The sequence below is a fragment of the Vulpes vulpes genome, chromosome 2 (assembly GCF_048418805.1).
Source record: "Vulpes vulpes isolate BD-2025 chromosome 2, VulVul3, whole genome shotgun sequence".
NCBI lineage: Eukaryota > Metazoa > Chordata > Mammalia > Carnivora > Canidae > Vulpes > Vulpes vulpes.
The window spans coordinates 85,264,122-85,286,894 of NC_132781.1; the positions used below are offsets into that span (position 1 = coordinate 85,264,122).

Genomic DNA, 22,773 nt, shown 5'->3' on the forward strand with positions numbered 1-22,773 from the left:
TGAGCAGAACTGGAAACTCTCACATTAGGCTGGAAAAGTTGAAAGGAGGCTCATGTTGTCCCAGGTAGTTGAGATCCCCCAGTAACCAGAAGAAGGAAATGCATATCCTATCAGAAAACTGCCTTCAAACAAATATGAACTCACAATCAAAGTCAAACATTGTGGAGGGAGATTCTATGAGTGAGAGTCAACAGACACATCTAATTTAGACCTCCCAAGACTTCAGAATTTGGAATTATTGGAAACAATATCTTTAAAATGTGTATGTTGGGTTCAAAAGAAAGAAGATGGAAGTAAAAAATAAGCAGTTAAGAAGAGTAGAACCTAGGGAAGCCTGGGTGGCTCAGCAGTTGAGTGTCTGTCTTCTGCTCAAGGCGTGATCCTGGGGTCCTAAGATAAAGTCCCACAGGGAGCCCGCTTCTCTCTCTGCCTGTCTCTCTGCTTCTCTCTCTGTGTCTCTCGTGAATAAATAAATAAAAACTTATTTTAAAAAAGAACAGTAGAATCTATTAAAATTGCCAAGTAGGCTTAAGAAATTATCAAGTACAACTTATTTACAGTAAAAACTATCATACTATAAAATACAATGGATGTATTAAACAATAGATCAGACACAGGTGAGAGAGAAAGAACTAGTAAACCGGACAGTGTATTTTAAAACATTTTTAGATGGAAGCACAGAGAGCTATGAATAGGAACAAAGGAGTAAGAAATAGTAAATATTTACCAAGATGTCCTACACCTATTTTGAGCCCCAGAATGAAATGCTAGCCATAATGAAGGAGAAGCAACTCTTAAAGATATAAAGGCTGAGAGTTTTCCAGGAAGACAATGAAAGATACAAGTCCACATATACAGAAAGCATGATGTGTATCAAGCAGAATAAAGAAAATGAAATCCACACCTACACACATAGCAATGGTCTTGAGGAACACTGAAGAAAAAGAGAAGAGCTTAAAAGCAGGTGGTGAGAAAAAACAAATTACCTACAGAAAAGGAAGACAACTAGTTTACAGCCAACTTCTCAATAGCAATATTGGAAGTCAAAAGACCATAAATTAAAATCTCAAAGTTATTGAGAAAAATGCCAATTAATCTCAAGTTGTATAGCCAGAAAAACTATATTTCAATAATAAGGAAAAAACAAGACATTCCAAGAAAAAAAAAAAACTGAGTGACTGAAATTAAAATGTCCTAAAATAATTGTATTGTTCAGAAGAAAAGCTAAGACATGAACTTAATCCCTACTTAGTCAAACTTGTTAAATATGAATAATGTTTCAAATGTACTGACTAAAGAATAGAAGCATCCATGCTTTCAATCCAGCAGGTGGGGAAAAAATGAAACAAATAAAAATAAGTGCGGGAATCCCTGGGTGGCTCAGCGGTTTAGGGCCTGCCTTTGGCCCAGGGTGTGATCCTGGAGTCCAGGGGTCAAGTCCCATGTCAGGCTCCTGCATGGAGCCTGCTTATCCCTCTGCTTGTGTCTCTGCCTCTCTCTCTCTCTCTCTCTCTCTCTCTCTCTTGCTCTCTGTCTCTAATGAATGAATAAATAAAATCTTTTTAAAAAATTCTTAAAAATAAAAATATAAATAAATAAAAATAAGTGCAAGATGTCATCAACTTTTAAAGGAAAAAGGAGAAAAGTTAATGATAAAAATAACTTCACAGATGTCAGCAATCACAATAAATATAAACTGATTAAAACAATGAAAGTTTGGGGTTTTTTTCCCCCTGGGAGATATAAAACTAATTATAGGCTCTTTACAAGAGACACCCTTAAAACATAAGGACTTAGAAATGTTGAAAATAAAAAGATTTTTTTAAAAAAAAAGACCAGGCAAATATTAACTTTGAAAAGCTGACATAATTATATTGCTATCAGACAAGAAAAGCTTAGAGATAAAGGCATAATTAGGAAATGAGAAGGCCACCACATTATGATAAGTTCACAGAGATACAGAATAATTCTAAACTTTGTATACACTCGGTAATGAGACCTTCTCATGAAGAGAGAAAAACCAGTAGAACCACAGAAGAACACTGGCAGGTAAGAGACTGGGAGATTTCAACACGTCTACTTCAATTGTTCACAAGTCACGAACACAATAAATCTTTGTGAAAATTTGCAAAGTAGCCATTTGAAAACGACACGCTTAGCCGGCCAGAATTATTGGGCAGTCATAGAACCCTTTCTCTGACACTTCCGTAATATTCGGGCTTCCCCCCACGTATAGAGTATTTCAAAACTTGACCGCATACTAACTCATAAATTAAATCTCCAATTATCACATATTCCAAAGACTTGAGTCTCATATAGATTATTCTCTTTGAAGAAAAAATTTCATGAAATTCAATAAACATTACTGAGACGGTTACTGGTTACCCATATGTAAAATGCACTGGCTCTTTACCTCACACCGTAACATGAGGGAAGATACTGGGAAATAAATGGTTAAACAGCAGGTCTGTAAATCAGTCTCTCCAGTTAGGGAGTGAGGAGTAATGATACCAGGAAAGAAAGAGCCCAATCTAATGTCCTTGTAAACACACCGATGGTAGACCCCTTGGCAAATGAATTACTGGAATTTGTGAAGGGAAAGGTCTTTATCCACGGAATGCTTCTAGCAGGATATACCTGATTCTCTAAAACCGATCATGGCAAACAAACTTGAGATCTACGGATTGATGGTGCACAGACGGGGACATTTTACTTTCAAAATGACCTCCTAGTGTTGAAGTGATGTGAATCTCACAGATTGCCTATGAGAAAGGATCTAAAGAATGATATTGATGGTCCCAGACCTCCTCCCGCTTCACCTATTACAAAATTGCCTGTATCCTTTAAATTAATAATAAAGCTTCAAAAAAAAAAAAGTCTAACACCGGATAAGACTTCTCATTCCTGTGAGATCTGAGCAGCTCATCCTTTGTGTTATCACAGACACCGTAAAGAAGGTAGTGGGAAAAACAGACATCACTGGGGCAGAGTTTATTGGAAATACAATCAACGAATGAGGGATTAATCTACAGAATATATAAAGAAGTCCTACACGTGGAAAAATTCACATTCCATGAGGGTGCACCTCTGAGAGAGGACACTCAAGAACCCCATGCACATTCTTGCCCCAGGAATCAAGACTATGCACAGCAGGACACCTTGCATCAACTGTGGAATGGATACGCGATTTGAGGTATGTCAACCAAGTTGACTTTAAAATGATGTAGGTGGACCTTAGAGTCATAACATGAGTCAAAAAAAAAATTGAAGACCATGTATACTTTTTATGAACTTCGAAAGTTAATTTAAAATTCAATTTACAAATTTTATGGATATCTCCCTATTTGGTAAGGTCTTCTTAAAGAAACTACACAGCTAGTAGGCAGAATGATGCCCCCCTCTCCAAAGAGGCCCACGTCCTAATCCCCAGAAGCTGTGCGTATATCTTGCAGGCCAAACAGGCATTTAAAGTAAAGATCGCAAGATGGGAAGATTATCCTGGATTATATGGTGGATTCCCTGCAATCCCGGGGGTCCTTAAAGAGAAAGGGAAGAGATCAGAGGGAGGAGCAGCGGTCACACAGAGACAGGGGGGTTGGAAGATGTGACCCTGCTGGTTCTGAAGGTGGAGGAAGGAGCAACCAACCAAGGAAGGCAGGCGGCCTCTAAAAGCTGGAGAAGGCCAGGGCACAGCTTCTTCCTGCAGCCCCCTGGCCCATTGGACACTTCCCATCTCCCCCCATTGGGTCCTCATTTGGGCCCGTCGGTTATGGCAGCGATGGGACCTTCACACACTATGAGACGCTCCAGTTCTGCGCAGACGCCGGCACAGTAGGTGAACGCCGATTCCAAGGTCACATGGCAGGGTCATGAATATCTGTTTTATGACGATGCTTCACAACTTCCGTAAGTCGTGTTTTCATTGAAATGTCAAATATTATACCGCAACACTTTCACGCAGGCACACATGGTGAACGCAGATGGGCAGCAGGTTCGGGAAGAGAATACTGGGGGGTCTTCTTCCCCCACGTACTGTGTTGGAGGCACTAAGGCAACACGCAGGGAGAGAGGTTCCTGGGTGGCAGGAGCCAGGGCCTGGAAGAGGCCTGCGGGGCTCAGTCCCCGTCCCCCCGTGGTCACGGTCACGGGTCCGGGGAAGGCACTGCCAAGGCGGTGAATGCCAATTAAAAGAGGATGAAAGAAACCCACAAAGGCGACTGGGGGGTGTCCAGGTGGAAGAAACCGTGGAGAAAGGAACTGATGTGTCATTTGAAGATGCGCTGACTTACGCACAAAGGTTTCCAAGCTCACAGCGATGCTTCCGTTGGCAGGAAGCGCGGCGATAACCTCCCCCCAAGGTGGTGGCTGTTTCAAATACACCAGAGCCTGGTGACCTCCCTGCCCTTCTGGGGAGGCCTGGGTCGACACGGATGCCCCCCAGGCCTCGGGCAGCAGGCTCACAGGGCTCCCTCCGCACGAGCTGGGGGGCTGCTGGGCAACGTCTGGCCCCTCGACAGCAGGACCCGGCCAGGCTCACGGCAAACCAGCTGCCCTGGTCTGACACAGACACTTCTCTGGATGAGTCTAAAAATACCATCGTGGCAGCAGCCCCCTCCTCCAGGTGTAGGTGGGGGACCCCGAGTGGTTGCGTGGGCCGTCTTTGTGTCCCACCTGACTTGCTGTGACCCAGGCCCGTGGTCCTACAACACAGCCGACCACTGCCCGGGCCTGCAGATGAGACCAGGAGCACGGGGGCTCATGGAAGTCACAACCAACCAAGTTGGGAGGAATCGGGGTGCTTACAGGGGGCCCTAGACTCTTCCGCTCTGTGCATGTGCAGACCACGTGGGATGGGGCTTCGTTGGATGGGTTCGTGTTTCTGAAGCATGGGGTGTGCTTAGGCCTTGTCACCTGTCCCGCCGAACTTCGTCCAACTTGCGGAACGCAGCATGTGCTGCCCGGAGTGCTGCGCGGGCGCCCCGGATGCACCCTAGACAGCCTTGCTTTTACTGCCACCGAGGGACAGTAACCTCTTCGGGGGAAATGAATGAGCAGGACCTGACTTCTTGGTGTCCACAAGTATTATACTAGCCAAACCCTATAGAGATTTCCTCTCTTGTCTACAGGTCAATCTCGTTTCCTTGTCTCTCAAGATCTAAGCTAAAGACAGGATCGATGCAGAGCAGAAACACAGACATTTGCAACAAACAAATACAGGTGAATATGCTCCAATTACTCAATTGTGAAATTTGAAGTAGCAAAATACATAACCGGGGATTCCACTTCCCGCCCCCATCCATCGGGCACTTGAAATTAAGAATGGAATGGTGCCATCTGTCGGTGAATCCTTGGGTACTGCTAGTCCCTTGGTACTTTAGGATGCTGAGGTTATCTTCACTCATTCGGTCAATTATACTAAGCGCTAATTATGTGCCGAAATCGACAACTAAGTACTGCGGAAATTAAAATGAGACACGATGATCAATCGAAATTTAATACGAGTTTGGGACCTGTGGCTCTGTTCTTGAGTTCTAGAAGGCAGACACACTTCTACTGCAACAAAGATGATGTCACGGTTCTATATTCTAGGGAACTGTGTTCAATCCATAGTGTTACTCAGTCTAGTAATCCTAGGAAGGGATTTGGCAATTCCAGACCAACCTCTACACAATGACTTCTAGAGAATAAAAAAACTAGTAGGTGCTATGATAATATGTTTCCTGTTGGATTAACTAAAAAAAGAAAAAAAAGAAAAAAAAAACCGTCCCTTATCCCTATTCTCCAATACTTCTATCCTTCTATTCCCCCCGAAAGGCAAAATTTCTTGAAGGACTAGTTTATAATCGATTTTTTTTTAATAATCTACCTCCATCAGCTGTTTGTGCCCCCTTCACATGCACACACACACACACACACACACACACACAGGGTGAAACCGTCACGTTCACAAACGATCACCATGGTGCCAAATCAAATGGCCACTTGCCCGTCTACATTATCCCCAAGCTCTCAGCCGCCCCAGCACACTTGCTTTACTTCCTCTTTCTTGACATATTTTTTTCCAGCTGGTTTCTCCCAACACCTCACGCTCCTGGCCGGTCTCCCTAGGAGGCTGCTTTTTTTTTTTTTTTTTTTTTGAGGCTTCTTTATAGGATTATCTTCCTTTCCAAAATCTCTAAATAGTAAAGGTCCCCAAGGGGTCAGTCCTCAGACATTTCTTTTTATTTAATTTATAACTATATAATTATTTTATTTTTATTTAAATTCGATAAATTAACATGGAGTGCATGATTGGTTTGGGAGCAGAGGGCCGCGATCTATCAGTTTTCTATGACACCCAGTGCTCATCCCATCACGTGCCCCCTCCATGTCAGTCGCCCTGTCCCCCACCCTCTCCCCTCCAGCGACCCGCAGTTTGTTTCCTATGACTAAGAGTCTCCTAGGGCTTATCTGTCTCCCTCTCTGATTTCACCTTGTTTTATTTCCCCTCACTTCCCCTCTGATCCTCTGTCTTGTTTCTTAAATTCCACATACAAGTGGGATCCTACAAGGATCGTCTTTCACTGATTGACTTACTTCACTCAGCATAATACCCTCTAGTTCCAGCCACACTCAGACATTTCTTCTTTACGGGCTAAGCACTATCCAATAGAGACGTCACACAAGCTGCATATATAATCTTTGGTTTCCTAGGAGCCACATTTTGAAAAAAAAAAAAAGCAAAAGAACCCGGTGAAATTAATTTCATTGGCACACTTAACGTCAATATACCCAAAGTATGATCGTGTCAACATGTAATCAATATTATAACTATTAATGCATTATTTTACCTTTGGGGTACCAGGTCTTTGAGGTGTGGTAACGGGTTTTACACTTGCAGCACATCTTTTTTTTTTTTTTCAAGTTTTTTTTTTTTTTAATTTATTTATGATAGTCACAGATTGAGAGAGAGAGAGAGGCAGAGACACAGGCAGAGGGAGAAGCAGGCTCCATGCACCGGGAGCCTGACGTGGGATTCGATCCCGGGTCCCCAGGATCGTGCCCTGGGCCAAAGGCAGGCGCCAAACCGCTGCGCCACCCAGGGATCCCAGCACATCTTAATTCAGACGTTGCATTTTCGCAAGGAAATGCCTAGATTCCATTTCCTAGGAAATGCCTGATGTTATAATATTTACAGTGTGTTTTTCCAAACACACTTGAAGTCTTCCAATAACCGAATCGAGTGTCAGTTTCTGCATTTAAATTTAAACTGATGAACGTTAAATAAAATTCAGCTCCTCGTCCTGCTGGCTGCAGCTCGAGGGCTCAGCAGGCGCGTGTGGTTCCAGCAGCTACACCGGCGGGAAGCGGGAGCTGGGCCCGCGCGTATCTCGGGGTGTAGATCCTGTCTCTGCGCCCGCCCGGGTTAGGTCTGCAGGGGCAGCTCCCCCGGCTCCTGCGGCCCCGGGGCTAATTCAGCCTTTTACTTAGGTACCTGACAGGCCCCCCAGGTGTCGGGTTTGGTGGCGTTTGGCCTCCGTCCCCAGCGTGTCTGTCCCGAGGCGTCAAAACCCAGAAGGCTTCTTTGACTTCCCTCCCTCCCTCACCCCACAGCTGCCCATCCGATCCACGTTTTTCCCCCCACTTTTCCTTATTTATTTATTTATTTATTTATTTATTTAATAATAAATTTGTTTTTTATTGGTGTTCAATTTGCCAACATACAGAATAACACCCAGTGCTCATCCCATTAAAAGCACATTCGGGATTGACCCGCGTGGCCCCGCCGGGCTGTGCCCCAAGGCCTGCCCCTCCCGTGGCCCTACGACAGGTGCATAGAAGGGCCGTCAGGTCCTCAGCCCCTGCTTCCCTGCCCCAGGGGCACGCGGGGCACCCGGCCTCCTTGCCCCAGGCCCCTCCGACGGGTCGGTCCTTCACCCGGGCTCTGCTCAGCCGTCCCAGCCGGCGGCCACCGTCCTCCTCCCTCTCAAACCAGATAAATAAGACCTTAAACAGAAACAGAAATGGAAACCCTGTGGGGCTACCCAGTGACAGGGACGCCTCCCCCAACCCGTGACCTCCTGGTGCCCACCCGGCCCCCCAGACCAGACAAAACTCCTCGGACTTCGCCGGGGCAGGAGGAGAGGAAACACTCTGAAGTCGGGCCACCACGCCGAGCCTCCCCAGGGAGCCGGTCACCCAGAGTCCCAGGGACCTGGTTGGGGACACGCTTGACGGCAGCCACCCGCAGCCAAGCTGTCCCACCTCGCGGGAGAGCCGATGACTGAGGCGCACCCAGGAAGCCCCCGGCTCAGGAGTACGGGCCGACACCCCGAGAGCGCCTGCCCTCACCTCCCCGCCCCGCACCCGAGGCCCACGCACCCAGGGCGCCCCCGAGGCCCACCAGGAAGCCAGAGCCGGCCCCGGGACCAATGACTGGGGTGACACCACGAGGGGCGCTACTGGCGAGAGGAGGCTGCATGCGGAACAGACAGGCAAGGTGAGCGGAGGCCCGAAGAGATGCTGCAGATCCTTGGTGCACCTGCCGACCTCGTGCGGTCCCTGCAAACAGAGCCACGCCATCCCTGAAGGAACAAGCACTCACGGCTGACATTGTAACAACACACATGACATTTTGTAAATGACTCCCAATTTGAAACATTTTTCTGCCATTTAAATATTTGGCCTGACGATCCACCATCCATTTCCCTAGTTTGGAGAGAGTCACTCTTTTTTTTTTTTTTTTTCCCTCTCTCTCTCTCTCTTCTTTTTTAAAGATTTTATTCGTAGGTCATCTCCGCACCCCACGTGGGACTAGAACCTACAATCCCAAGATCAGGAGCTGCCTGCTGCAGCCACGGAGCCAGCCAGGCGCCCCCAGACAGTGCTCCTCTTAACATGGGTCGACGGCTGGCAGGACGGAGAAGCAGGAAGGCCCGCTCCCCGACGGGTGGAAGGGGCAGCCAAGGCAACGTCCCCTCAGCTTCTAGAAGGAGCTGGTCCGAGGGTCAGCCAGCGGCCTGGCAGCCCGAGGTGCTGATCTTTACAGGCTACGAAAGGGCGGCCTGGAGGCTCAGTCAGTTGCACATCTGACTCTTGATTTCTGCTCAGGTCATGACCTCAGGGTCCTGGGATCAAGCCCCGTGTTGGGCTCCGTGCTCAGCGTGGAGCTGGCTTGGGATCCTCTCCCTTCCTCTCTCTCTCTCCTCTCTCTAAAATAAATAAGATCTTTTTTTTAAAAAAAAGTCCAGACACTTACTAGCTCTGAGACGGTGCCTCGCACAGGAAGATGCTAGGTAAGAGTTAATTTCTATTATTGTTGATCCTTCCGCCTCCAGGATGGGACCCCAGGGTGGGAGGGAGAGCATAGAACATCCACTTCGATAGGAAGTGTTTAAAGCTCTTTTAGGTGCTTCCAACATTTCTTTTGTTCAAATAAGTTTTTTTTCTCCAGTACTTGCTCTCAAGGAATTTGTGATTTTATACACTTATTTTTAAAAATGGAGAATAAAGGGATACCCCGGGGGGCTCAGAGCTTGAGCATCCACCTTAGGCTCAGGGTGTGACCCCGGGGTCCCAGGATCAAGTCCCACATCGGGCTCCCTGCAGGGAGCCTACTCCCCCCTCTGCCTGTGTCTCTGCCTCTCTCTCTCTCTCTCATGAATAAATAAATAAAATCATTTTTTAAAAAAAGGAGGATAAGAAGCACGATATAATCTGGTGCCAAAAACAGAAGACAAGAAAAGACGCACGGCGTTCATGGGATGAGAGTGATGCGACTCCGTGTTACATCAATGACGTATATGAAATAGTAGGTTTCACAAGTTTCATTAAAAATCGTCGCCGGAGAGTATTTCATGAGTGGAAGAGTGTTCATAGTTTACTGTTTCCGGTAACAAACAAATCACGAAACAGAACGTCGGGCTAGATCCGATCTGAGTTTTAAAATGTAAAGAAGAAATAGACCCTTAAGGGACCAGATGGACAAGGTCAAACCGCTGATGGCAACTGTCTTGGATGATTTTCCTTCCTGGTGGCACTTAAGCTATTTTCCAATATTTTTTTAATCGGCATGACGTTGCTGCTAACCCCGAGGGGAATATCATCAATAAATAAATCATTGTCTAGAAAAGGGATCCTAGAGCTGCCTCATGTTGGTGGCTCTCGACTGGGGCAGCATCATCCCCCCCACCCCAGAATACTGGCAAATACCGGTGGGGACGTCATGGTGACTGGGACCCCTATTTTTATTTAGGGCCAGGGATGCTAAGTGTAGTAAAGTCTTTCACATCGAAGAATTCTCCAGAACGCCGAGGCAGCCCTGTTGACAAAATGCTATGCAGCCCACCACGTATCTCACACTCAAGGACGCGCAGGTGCAGAGGAGCAGGTGCCCGAAGTGACAGCAAGTTAGCGCCTCTGGTCTGCGCATCAGAGCGTTTCCCATCCTCCACCTTCACGGGAAGGGCGGGACTCGAGGCAGGTTAGGGGAACAGCTGGTGTGGCCTAACAGGCCGGAGGGCGGCCACCCCGAGGTCTCTGGTCTGACTCTGCGACCTGCGTTACCCTCTACCCTGTAAAGATCTGCACCGCGGGCTGCCGGGCCCCCGGCCGGCCCTCGGACCAGCTCCTTCTAGAAGCTGGGGGGACGTTGCCTTGGCTGCCCCTTCCACCCGTCGGGGAGCGGGCCTTCCTGCTTCTCTGTCCTGCCGGCCGTCGACCCATGTTAAGAGGAGCACTGTCTGGGGGCGCCTTGCTAGCCCCGTGCGTGCAGCAGGCAGCTCCTGATCTTGGGATTGTAGGTTCTAGTCCCATGTGGGGTACGGAGATGACTTAAGAATAAAATTTAAAAAAAAAAAAAGGAAAGAAAGAAAGAAAGAAATGGGATCTGAAGAGACAGGGGGAGCAGCAAAGAAGCGATGGTGGGGAGCCTGCTTTCAGCCAACGGTGAAAAACGACGAGTTAAGCACTGAAACTGCTTTGCGGGGACAGCCGCGGCAGACACACTCCACTGAAATTGTCCCCTAATTTCTCGGCATTTGTAAAGGTTAATCCATTCGGGGCATTTCGTTTAAAACTATTGCAAGAGCTTGATGCAATATGCTGGTTTCTATGCTTTCCTATATTTGCTTCCTGTGAAATATAAACAAACTACACAAACTAAATATGTAAAACACAGCAAGTTTAAATCTTATGTATACATTTCTTCTCCACTGAAAGGCAATTTACATAAAGTGCAAACATAAACAACATCTGTGTATATCTCCAGTAATATATTAAGTGACAGTGATGTTCTCTTTAACCAAAAATGTACTTATGCATTCAAAATCGCCATTTGCATAGAATCTGGGGGAAAATACACGTTTTGTTTTGTTTTGTTTTTTCCAATGGGAATTACCCTAATGTGTCTTAAAATATGTAAACACGACCTAGATCTCCCAGAGTGGGGTCCGTGAACCATCACACATGTCCAAAGCTTACCCAGGTAATTCTATTTTATAGCTCTTCAAATGGTAGGTGCCTCTCAGGGTGCACACACGCAGGTGCACACGCGCCCACACGCACACACACACTCCACATACGTTCACGCGGGGAATTCAGGCCCGAATATAGTGTCTGAGTCATTCCTTCTTTGGACAATGAAGACACTGAGGGTTTCAATCCACTTTTCCAGGAATATAACTTGTAAATCTTTCAGTGGTGGAAACCACACCATCTGAATCCCCGGGGCCAAGAGCTTGCTTATTTAGGGACCTGGGGTCTGAACACGTGGATGTAGGGCCCGTATGCTCGGTACCAGCAGCCCCACGGTTCACAAAGCTGCCTTCACGGGGTGAAAACACGCAGTTGCAGGCGGGATCAAAGCTTGAGCGCGAGCGGGCCCCCGTGTGTACCTACCCTTCTGCTTGACATCCGCTGTCCCTATTCTCTTCTCCCTCTCCCGTCCTTCTAATCGCCGGTACTATTTCTTGTCCAAAGGCTGTCCTGGTAGAGTCAGCGTGACACGAGGGTCGAGCCCACGGGTTCTGGAGCCACGTGGGCCTGTGTTCAAGTACTGACCTCTGCACTTGCTAGCAGTGACCCTTTGGCAGGTTCCCCGCCCTGTTGGAACCTCGATTTCCTCATCTGTGAGATGGGGAGGCTACAAACTGCCAACTCTACTGTGTTACTGAGGGTTTAATGAGTCATTAGCACAAAATCATTGCTTAGTGTGAGAGAATGATCCCAGTGCAGCCCAGCACCTCACCCAGGTTCCCAAGAAGAACCTGGGCTCCATACAGAATGAGCTGGAAGGCCAAAAATTGCATTACGTGCAAAGATCCGGGAACACACCCGGAAGGTCCCGGCTGCCTCCGTATTAGGCACCTGCACGCCTTTCTTCCAGCTGCTGAGCTGTGCGTCCATCAGGGGCCCTCAGGCGGTCCCCGGCTTGCTGTATGCAGACCCCAAGGGCAAGGACTGGGGTCCTCCGTGGCAGCGGGGGGTGGGGGGGCACGGACAGCTGAGAAACCCTGAGATACGACGGTAGAAGGAAAGCGGACGTGTGCGCCAAAAGGTGCTGGGGCCTTCTCTGATTAAATAGGAAAAACGCTTCCTTGCAGATGCAGAAAGGAAGGTAAGCATCCGTGTGCATCAACTTCCGCGTGACATCCAATCCTCGACCCCCCTGAGCCATCCTTACGCCGTGACCACCGCCCCCCGCCCCTCACATGCTTCCATTTTTACACATTTCCATTTGGTGACTGACTTTTGGTGTTAATCAACATTTAATTTCCCCTTGGACACCCTTTAGATAAATAATCTCCATTATTTTCCGCTTGCTCTCCTTCGTGTGCCTTCCTCCTATTTCAATGAAGTTTAAAGACTTGAATCTCCCTTTAAAAAAAGAAAATAAAAAAATAAATGAATTAAAAATAAAAATTAATTAGTTAATTAATTAGAAAAAAGAAAAAAAAGAAAATCCTTGCCATAGGATGAGTTATCAGCTGCTCAGTTTGTCTTTAGATGCTGGAATCTGCTCTGATTGCTGATTCCAGGGCCTCAGCCTCGGGGGCACCCGGAGCAGGAGCCGCCCCGCCGGCTTCTCTTGGGGCTGCTTCTTCTCAGAGGCACCCCGTCCCTAACAGGGGCTTTTCGGGGCAGTGGTCTTGCCTGTGATTAATTATCACGAACCCAACTTGGACCTTTGGCTCTCTGGCTCTTAGCTGAGTAGCCAAGATATTTCTCTGGCCTGAGATAGTTGGCTTCAGCTCTAATTAATGATCAGTTGTTATCAGCTTAGTTTAGACTCTTTGCTCTCTGACTTTTTGGCTGTGTAGCCCAAACACTTCCCAGATCCAAAGAGCTGGCTGAAATTTATGTTCCTTTTTTTTTTTTTTTTGGCACAGTCTTGATCATTCTGATGCTTTCCCGGATCTGGAGAAAGATTTTAATTGTTTACAGTCTTGATTAATGGGTGTGCTGTTGCTTTGATAGTCCATCATTTATAGCGATAAGAAGCCAAGAAACAAATGTGCATGTTCTATTGCTCTTCTGGGAGATTCTGGTCAATCCTCTTTAAGGAGTTATTGTTCCGTTTCCCCCTGTTACTATTAAGTCACTAATAATTTTGTTCTAAGTGAACGTTAGGCCACCGCTCTGACTCCTTTCCCCACGGTGTTTATTAGGCTGACGGGCCTCGGCCGCCGCGTGGACAGAGCCCTGCCCCGGAGCGTCCTGGCCATGTGTCTGAGGTCAGCACTCGCTGGGACAGCTCGGGGTCAGTTTGCAGGCAAATACGAAGCCTTCCTGGTCCTTCTTCAGGATCCGCCACAGAGCTCGGCGAACTGCATTGGCTTTTTCCCTCTCTATGAAATAAATGAAGCCCTACACTCCGTACGCGCCCTTGGGTTAGTCCCCAAAGTAAATCATCCTCCTTAAAGGGCGCCCCAAGTTCCCTCGCGCTCACACGTCGGGTACTGCACCCTCCGCTCGCCACCTGCACCCGCACTTTCCGTCTGGACGACTCTTCCCGAGTCCAGTTACAGTTGCTTCTGTGAATCAACCCACCGTCAACCGCGTCGAGGCGGCCTCTGCTTCCCAAACACATGTCTTCTCGGCCCAAGTTCTCTGTAGCTACTTTCTTTTTTTTTTTCCAACATCCACATTTTTTAAATTTATTTATTTTTTTAATAATAAATTTATTTTTTATTGGTGTTCAATTTGCGAACATACAGATTTTGTTCCCAGCGGGAAAAGAATGAAACAAGAAAAAAAATACAGAGTGTCTGAGGCAGGTGACAGCGTCTAATTTTTCCCCATTTTTACAATGACGGTTGTCCCTGGAGTTCTCTATGATGTTTTCTTGACCGTGACACTAGAGGACAAAGTTTGCTCTCGGTTATGTTTGTGCCTTAAATCAGCAGACACCTGCCTGATAGTTTGTGAATTTCCATATTGCCTCAGCCATTTTGATAGGTTTTCTGTAGGATAGTAACCAAAATTCTACACGTGGTAGAAAGTATCGCTCTCTAAGTTCACCAGTGACTTCCTTTGAGAGAAACTCTGGTTTCTTCCACCAATCTCATCCTTTTTTGACCTCTCTTCTGCAACTGATACTACTGACCCTTCACTCTTTGAAACGCTTCCTCCCTTGGTTTGCATGACCCTCTGTGGCCCTAACCCTCCTCCTCCCTCTTCAATCATGCTTTCCCTGTCTCCTCCACAGACTACCCCCCTTAGCCCTCCCATCCTCCAATACTAGACCACCCCAGGGCCTTCTCTGTTCTGTGTCTAGACTCCTCCCTTGGGAATGCGTGGCCTCCTGCAGCCGTTCCCATCACCTCTATGCTAATTGATTCCATTATCGCTGTGTTCAGTTCGCTCATCTGACTTCTGATTCATGTCTCTGTTCAGAGAATTTCCTCCTGGCTATCGTGCGATCATCCTACATTTCACTTATTCATTTATTTCACCAGTATTTATTGCATGTCTGTGATGGGCCCAGTCCAGGGCCAGGCCCTGAAGTTACCACGTCGGCTCTCCAAGAGCAGAGAGCTCCATCACCCTCGAAGGTGAGGGCGGTGTCAAATTATTCATAACTAAATGAAACAAAACCCAAGGAAAGAAAAGCATGCTGCTCCCCTCGTCTCCCAATTTTTCTCCTTTATGGATCTTGTTTTTGGTGTCATAGCTAAGAAATCTTTGTACAATGCAAGGTCCCGAGGGTGTTTTTCTATGTTTTCTTCCAGCAGTGTTATAAAAGTGTTAGGTTTTACATTTAGGTCCATGATCCATTTTAAGTTAATTTGTGTATCAAGTGAGAAGTATGGGGGCAAGATTCATCTGTCGCATATGGACCTCCAGTAGTCTCTTCCTCTAATAAAACCAAAATACTTCCACCAAAATGAGCTTCCCTGGTATCATTTTCTCAGGTCCTCCTTCTGGTTAGAACTTACCATGGATTCTTACCATGGATTCGTGCACCACCAACAGCTAGCACTCCTCAGCCTCCGAGAGCTGTGCTGAGTGGTACGGCCCACTTAATTGCCCACAACCTCCCATCCTAGCCATGCCAGCGTCCTCGCTGTGGCCAGCGGACTTCGGGAGCTCTTGTTCCTGGATTACCCAAGGAAGGGCAATCAGAATGCTTTCCTGAGATTATAAAACAGATATTGAGAGAGCGAAGTTTCTTCCCACCAGAGCTGCTGAGCTAAGGGGCCAAAGGAAGTTGGCAAGAAGGAGGCCAACACATGGAGGGAAACGGTGGCTTGACCTGACAATAGGCCCCACCCTCTGGGCTCTAGGAGTTGGCTGATGACCCAGTGTCATCCTAACAGCTGCAAGACTGCAAGGTTGCAAGGCTGGGAAGGTCTAGTTCATTGGTGGACGGAAAGCCTTACTATGACACACTCACACTAAACACAGATTTCAGAAGGTGTTGCAAGAGTTGTCTCCTGTTCCCCTTGAATTTAACCTTGTCCCTCTGGCTGGTTTCTCTCACTCTCTTCCTCCACCCATAGTCCTGTAGGTCATTTTGGTTCTCCCCCTCCCTCCCTGGCCTTGTGGTCACTCCTGCTGCTTCACTTCTGGCTTTGGTTTCCATTCAGGCTTCCCCCGAGGAAAATGGGAGCAGGAAGCTACGTAGCCTTTGCTTATGAGGAAAAAAACGAAAAGGAAAGCCCTCTCCTGGTCAGACTTTGGGGTGAGCCATCGACAGACAGAGATGAAGCAGATATAATTCATAATCGTAATTTATAATGAAACGGATATAAACATCCCTCAAAAGCAGAGTATTTTAATAAATCAAATTAAATCTGGTTTCCCAGACCGCATGCTCTACCTGCAGTGGTGAGAAGTTTAATTGGAATAGTTTAATTAAAACAGTGGAAGACCGCACATTCTAAGTCGGCAGCTTTTTGAGAATTTGGTTTGATTTAAGAGCAATTTGGAAATTAAGTCAAGGTGCTCTCGAAATGTGTTAGGTGACTGGACTCTGGTGGTGAGTCAAATTCTAATGTAGGTGAAAAGGCACATAGAGGCAGAACCTGGGGAACCCTGATTCTCACCTGGCTACCCTGATCCTTCCTGAGCCCAGAGATCTACTGTCTTCAGCCACAGTGGAGATCGGTCAGCTTGCGATTTCTCTCCCCTGTACGTGCATCTGGTTGGGAAGCAGCCAGAGAGGATTAGACAGTCCTTACCCACCCACCCCTGCCCCCCCACACCCTCTCTTTCTGACCTGGGTGAAACCCTCCCCTGCCCTCCATGGACCCTGGCAATCTGAGGTCTCCCCACTGCAATCTCCAATGAAGACTGTGCTGTCCCTTTACAGATCTGATGAATCACATGACTGACATCTTACCCTGCTCAGGGTACAAGATAACCTTTCCCAACAGCTTCTCTTTTCTTTGACTGTTGTAATTCATTTGAAAACTCCTCTCTAGACTTCTGTCCATATGAATGATCATAGTGTCCCATACGTGATCCTCCCAGGACTCTGGTTGAGGGGACATTTTGTGACAAGACCCCTCCCCGCCTTCATTCCACGGAAAACAATTTTGTTGGTTCTGATTCCGACGGAAGTTGACATGAAACACAATTACGCATTTTAAGGGAAGGGGAATCTAAGTAGACTAAGAGCTCATAATTGTGATTTACTTTGGCTTTTTAATTTGAGTCTTCTAATTGCCTACTTGACAAACTGAGCTTTAAGAAAATAAAATAATAAGATTTGAACCTTGAGAGTATACCTTCAAAGGGCTGTGCTTTGCGATTTCTCTGAGACAGAGAAGCCATATGTCCCTCTACTTCCAATTATTCTTTCCTTCCATCTCTCATCTCTAATTTTCTTTTCATTTTTTATGTCCTTCCGTGTACACATGCGAATCCTTTCATGATTTTTAGTAAGTGTATCTGAAACAAAATGCACAGGAAGAAGTACAGGTGGGTAGAGAAAGAGACACTGGTCCCAACTCCTGACCTCAGGCAATTGAACTGGCCAGTGTTTAATCCTGCAGGCCCCCAAGGCCCAAGGGAGCAAAGCATTCCTGAAGCCCCACCTCCCTGGCTTTCTTCCACTTCCTGGGATTTGACAGCCCTTTCCTTGCCTTTGAGCACGCTGTTCCTTGCACCTGGAGACTGCTTCACTGGTTCCCAGGTTGGAGGCCTTCTTCTCAATTTTTGACTTTACTTCAAATTTTTCCTCCTTCGAGAAGCCTTCCTGACCGTCATCAGAGGTCCGTGCCCCCAAGCCTGGTTTTCACTATCAGTATCCTATTTGTGTCTTTCTTAGCTCACGTCACAAGTTGCAATTGTCCCATTTATTTTCAGTTCCTTGAGTTTACTGTTTGTCTTTGGTTTTCTTTTGGTCTCTCTGCTGACTCTAACCTTGAGCTCCAAGGGAAGGGCTGGGTCTCGCCAATTGAATTCAGGGCTCTAGGGATAACACCTGGCGCATAATAGGCACTCAAGAAATATCCCTTTATTGAATGAACGAGCGAATGAGTGACCGTCATCTCCAGAGAAGCCTGGTGAGCCAAACTGCTCTGAGAAGCTCTTTGCTACTTTGGTTCTGAACTCTGTTCGGGGAGACCTCTGAAGAGGGTGCACCAGCCAAGTGGGTTGGGTGGGCTGTTTCTAAGGCCAAATCCGGAGGAAGTCACCCCAAGGAGCACTTAGAAGGACAGTGTGAAACAATCCCTGAATTGTTTTCTAAACGAAGGAAATGAACTTGGATCCCAAATTGAATCAGGTGTCCAGCCACGTTCGGACCACCTTACAAAACAACCCCTAACCTATGTAGGCAAACCCCTGGAAGCATGGTGCCAATCTTGGCAAGATGGCTTGTGCCAACCTTAAGCAAGACGCGGCACTGCTCCAGCCCAAGATAAAAAATAAAATTCACATTAAATATGCTTGAGGCGAAGTCTCTGAACAGCTACAAAAGACAATGACTTTCCTCCTACTGAGCTTGCATATTATTTTTAAATCTTGAGTATCTCCAAGGCAAAGACTTTACAACATTCGTCTTTATATTCCCGTCACAATCTCTGGCGTCGAAGCATCCGATAAGAGGAGCGCAAGAAAATAAAAGTGCACGACCCCTTAGTTATATTTTTTAAGTATCATCCATTACTGGGAGGCATTTCTCATTATAAGTATACAAAGTATAAAGTGCAGAGGCTGGTGAGAGATAATCCTTCTATTGAGGAAGTCAATTATCAGTCTGCAAAGAGTCCCCCTTGGGAGAGCATCTGAGAATGACCCCCTTCTCTGGTCCTGCCCCACCTGCTTTTATTTCCCTACTGTCCTTTCCGTCTTTTCTCCTCTTAATCCTCAGTCCATGCCTCCGAGATCCATGCCTCAACCTGGAAAATGATACCTCTTCTTTGTCCTGCATTGCTGGAGAAGGCTTTTAGCTCTTACTACTTTTTTCAGAGGGGTGATACAAAAATAATCCAAAACAACACACGATGTATTAGGATTGGGTTCAGCTGCAGATAACAGAAAACCCACATGGCTTAAACATGATAATTTTTCTTTCTCTTCTAAAGAAGATGAAGGAGGGCAGTCCAAAGCTGATATGGAGCACCTCGCTACCAGGGGCCGATGCTCCTTCAGTCTCCTTGCTCCATGATAGTCATTTCCAGCTCCAAGGTCACCTCATGGTCCAAGGTGGCTGCTGGCAGAAAGTACAAAGAAGGGGGAGGCAAAGGCAACAAGGGGATTCCTGCCGGGGGAGGCAGCTCCCTTTCATGGCATCTCCCAGAAGCCCCACCCAATGACTACTGTTTGCATCTCATGCGCCAGCTCTATCAGCAAGGATGATACGAAATGTTACCTCTTAGTCGGGCACATTGCTGCCTTGAGGGCTTTATTGTTATGAAAAAAGAGAAGAGCAAATTTAACTCCAATTAAAAAAAAAAAGCAAACTTCTTTCCCTTAGTAATATATATTTTAAAAAGAGAAGAATGGAGAATGGATGATATTGTGTAACTCCACGGCCCAAAGCATGTGTCGGAATCATCTGGAGGGCTTATTAAAATGCAGATTTTTGTATCCCCAGAGATTCTGACTTAGAAGGCCTGAGCCAGATCCTGAGACACGTGGAAAGCTGGGGAAACCACTAGCATTTTCTTCTAAGCAAGTCCATTTTTTTCCCTCCTAATATTGGCCATCTATTTACTTTAACCTCAGTACATCATTATACCAACAAAGTCCCACACTCTTTATGGTACCGAGACCCTTCCCATCAGAGATAGGGCAAGGGAGAAAGGAAATAACATCTTTCCATGATTACTATGGCTGGAAATCTGCTTTTTCCCACCATTTGTTGACCAGAATGTGTACCTGAGACGTGGAGCTGAGAAAGAACTGAGATTGGGCTGTAGTGGCACCAACGATCAGGGCTCAGCAGATGAAACAACAGCTGTAAATAGAAGCAAAAGAAAAAGAAAAGCAATTTGGTGGGACATTTCTGGGGATTAGGGAACTTCTGAAAGGCCACATAACTGGTCTTCCTTTGCCACTGATGGTTCAGGCTAATGAGGTAGATTCATGCTTAAGCAGGAAGATGGTATAGACCAGCACGAGACAAGAGTAGGAGAAAAGGATCATGGGTGTATGGGCTTGGTGGTGGGGTTGCCAGCCTGGGGTAGGGATTTAATTGCCTTGGGATCAGAGACCCTATCCTGAATGCTCACCTGTGTGAGCATTTCCTTCCTCCACCCTCCCCTCTCTGTGCCTTGGTTTTGTTTTGTTTTGTTTTGTTTTTCTCAAAAATTTGCTGAGTGAATGAAAGAAAAGACTTGTCTGTGCTCAGCGTAAAGCAATCAAGATCTCCAAATCCTTGGAGACCGTGGGGTAGGGAGAGTGAAGGAAGAGGTTAAAGGAACCCAAGGGAAAAGGGAAAACTTAGGGCCAAGAAAGTCAGAGGCCACTTGCACAGAAGTACTTGCCCTTCTGGGGCTGTTTACCACATAAGCCCTTCTTTTCTTATCATTTGGGGAATTTTTGTGTTTTATTCTGCTTTACGGTAGAATTCCCACACAAACTATTCTCCCAGTGGGGTCTGATTTGAACACGAAGCTCTAAAGATCCAAGCTAGTCGTGTGCATGCGTGCGAGTGTGAGTGCGTGCGTGTACACGTTTTTTTTTTAAATTGTCCATTATCAAAAGGTGGATGATGTAGGTTCCTCTACCTTCTTTCCCTCTCAAGGGTTTGGGCCCCCAGAGGCTAATAACTAACACTTCTAAATTCCATATACTTGGAAGCCAGACACTCAAAATTCACTCTAAGTTCGTTTTAATCAAAGAGCAACGTAATTTGGATCTTGAGCGTCTTCAAGCAGCCACGTACCCAGGGAGGCACGTCCTGCAGAACTCACCAAGAGTTGGGTGGCTACTGAGGGTTCGCCGTCCCCAGACCCTCGCTAGGTCAACCCTTTCACTCAGGGGTAAGGCAGCCGAGGTTTGGGGCTGGTGAGTCATTGGCCCCAGGCCCTTGCAGTCACTTGCCCACGTGCTGGGTCTGCTCTTCCCATGCTTGTAGCCATTCTTGTTCTACTCCTACTGCACTGACCAGTATTTCACGTCTCGACACATTTCTGGAACTTGACGAACATCTTGGTAGTTGGAGTTGTCGGGTTTAAGGAATTGGCACAATTCTGTGTCAGGCCTTGAGCCAGAGGCAAGGTCAGAGGGCAGCAAATGCAAAGCCCACCCCCTGGCCACCAGGGGCTCTCACGGTGGAGTGAGGGATGGGGTGACATAAGGGACAGGGTGGCCCGGCAGCGGGCAGACGGGGTGGCGGGGCCAAGTGGAGGCAGCTGGTCGCTGGAGGCCAATGGCCTCCAAACAGGAGGAGGCATCTAGGGAGGAGGCAGCTCAGGGTCGCTCGGGGAGCCGGCGATGTGACTGTGACCTGGAGGAAGGCAAGGAGCACCCCCCCCGCCGCGATTTTACAGCACAGAAGGCAGCCGCGCCGGAGGGCACGAAGGACAACGGAGCCCAGCGCCACTGGAGGCTGCTCTGGGTGAAGGCTCGGCCCGCAGACAGCCTCCCGAAGGCGCTGGGCCAAATTCCTTGAAGTCCGGGACCGTGTGTGGGCCTGTCGCTGCCAAGACTAAATCCCACGGACCGGGCGGCTTAAACAACAAACCTCTATTTCCTCACAGTTCTGGAGGCTCAAGTCGGAGCCCGAGGTGAGGCAGGTTTGGCCTCCCCCGAGCCAGACTCTGCCGTCCGGATGGCCCATCTTGCTATGTCCTCTGTGGCCTCTGTGCGCAGGCTCCTGGGGCCCTTCCCTCCTTTGGAGGACCGCAGCTGTGGTGGGTGCAGGCCGCACCCTGAAGACCTCACTGGGCCACGGGCCCTGTCTCCAAAGACAGTCACATTCTGAGTGCTGGGGGTGACGGCCTCCACCTACGAATTCGAAGGTTGGACACAAACCGTAACCACGGCTACTCTGCGTGGTTGCGTTACTTCCAGAGACAGATACACTCCTGTAAGAGCTACCGGGCATCGCAAGCCCATTACGACAGGCTACACATTGGCTCCACCACACATTTCCTGTGAATCTTTCACTCAAGTATAAGGATTAAAAGTAGAGGGTCACGTACTGCATAAAAACATAAGAAAACCAACCTGCATTTTTATCCCTAGGAACGTACCCAAAAGAAATAAAAAACCCATGTCTACACAGAGATTCAGTCTTAAGTGTCCATAGCGGCATTACTCACCATCATTAAAATGTGGAAGCATTTTAATGCAACCCAACTATCCAACTGATGGCCAGGTAAACAAAATATGGTCTATGCTATACCCAAAGCGTGGAATATTATTCAGTCATAAAAAAGGGAATGGACTACGGACGTGGACTACAACGTAGGCGAGCCTTAAGAACAGTATGCTAAATTACACAAGCCAGATGGAAAAGGCTACATAGTGCATGATTCTATTTTTGTGAACTGTCCAGAAAAAGGCAAATTTATAGATACGGAAGGCATATCAGGGGTTGCCCAGAGCTGGAGAAGGGAGTGGAGGCTGATGTAAGGGAGCACAAAGGAATGATTTAAGATAAAGCAGAGGTTCCCAACCTAGATTATGGTGACAGTTGCACAAGTCCATAAATTTACTAAAAAGCATTTGAACTACGTATTTACAACAGTTGGATTTTTATGGCACGCAAATCATACTTCAATAAAGCTAAAAATGTTTGTGTGTGGACCTTGCGCAGGGGCCACACTAACCTTCTCTTTCTCATTCCAATTTTAGTGTATGTGCTGCCGAAGTGAGCACAGTAAAGCTGGAAAA

The 22,773-nt window shown here is 47.2% G+C and overlaps 1 pseudogene; it reads right to left on the bottom strand.

The window, feature by feature from the left end:
• Positions 1-22,658: 22,658 nt before the first annotated feature.
• On the bottom strand, positions 22,659-22,758 carry LOC112909897 (U6 spliceosomal RNA; annotated as a pseudogene).
• Between the last annotated feature and the right edge of the window lie 15 nt (positions 22,759-22,773).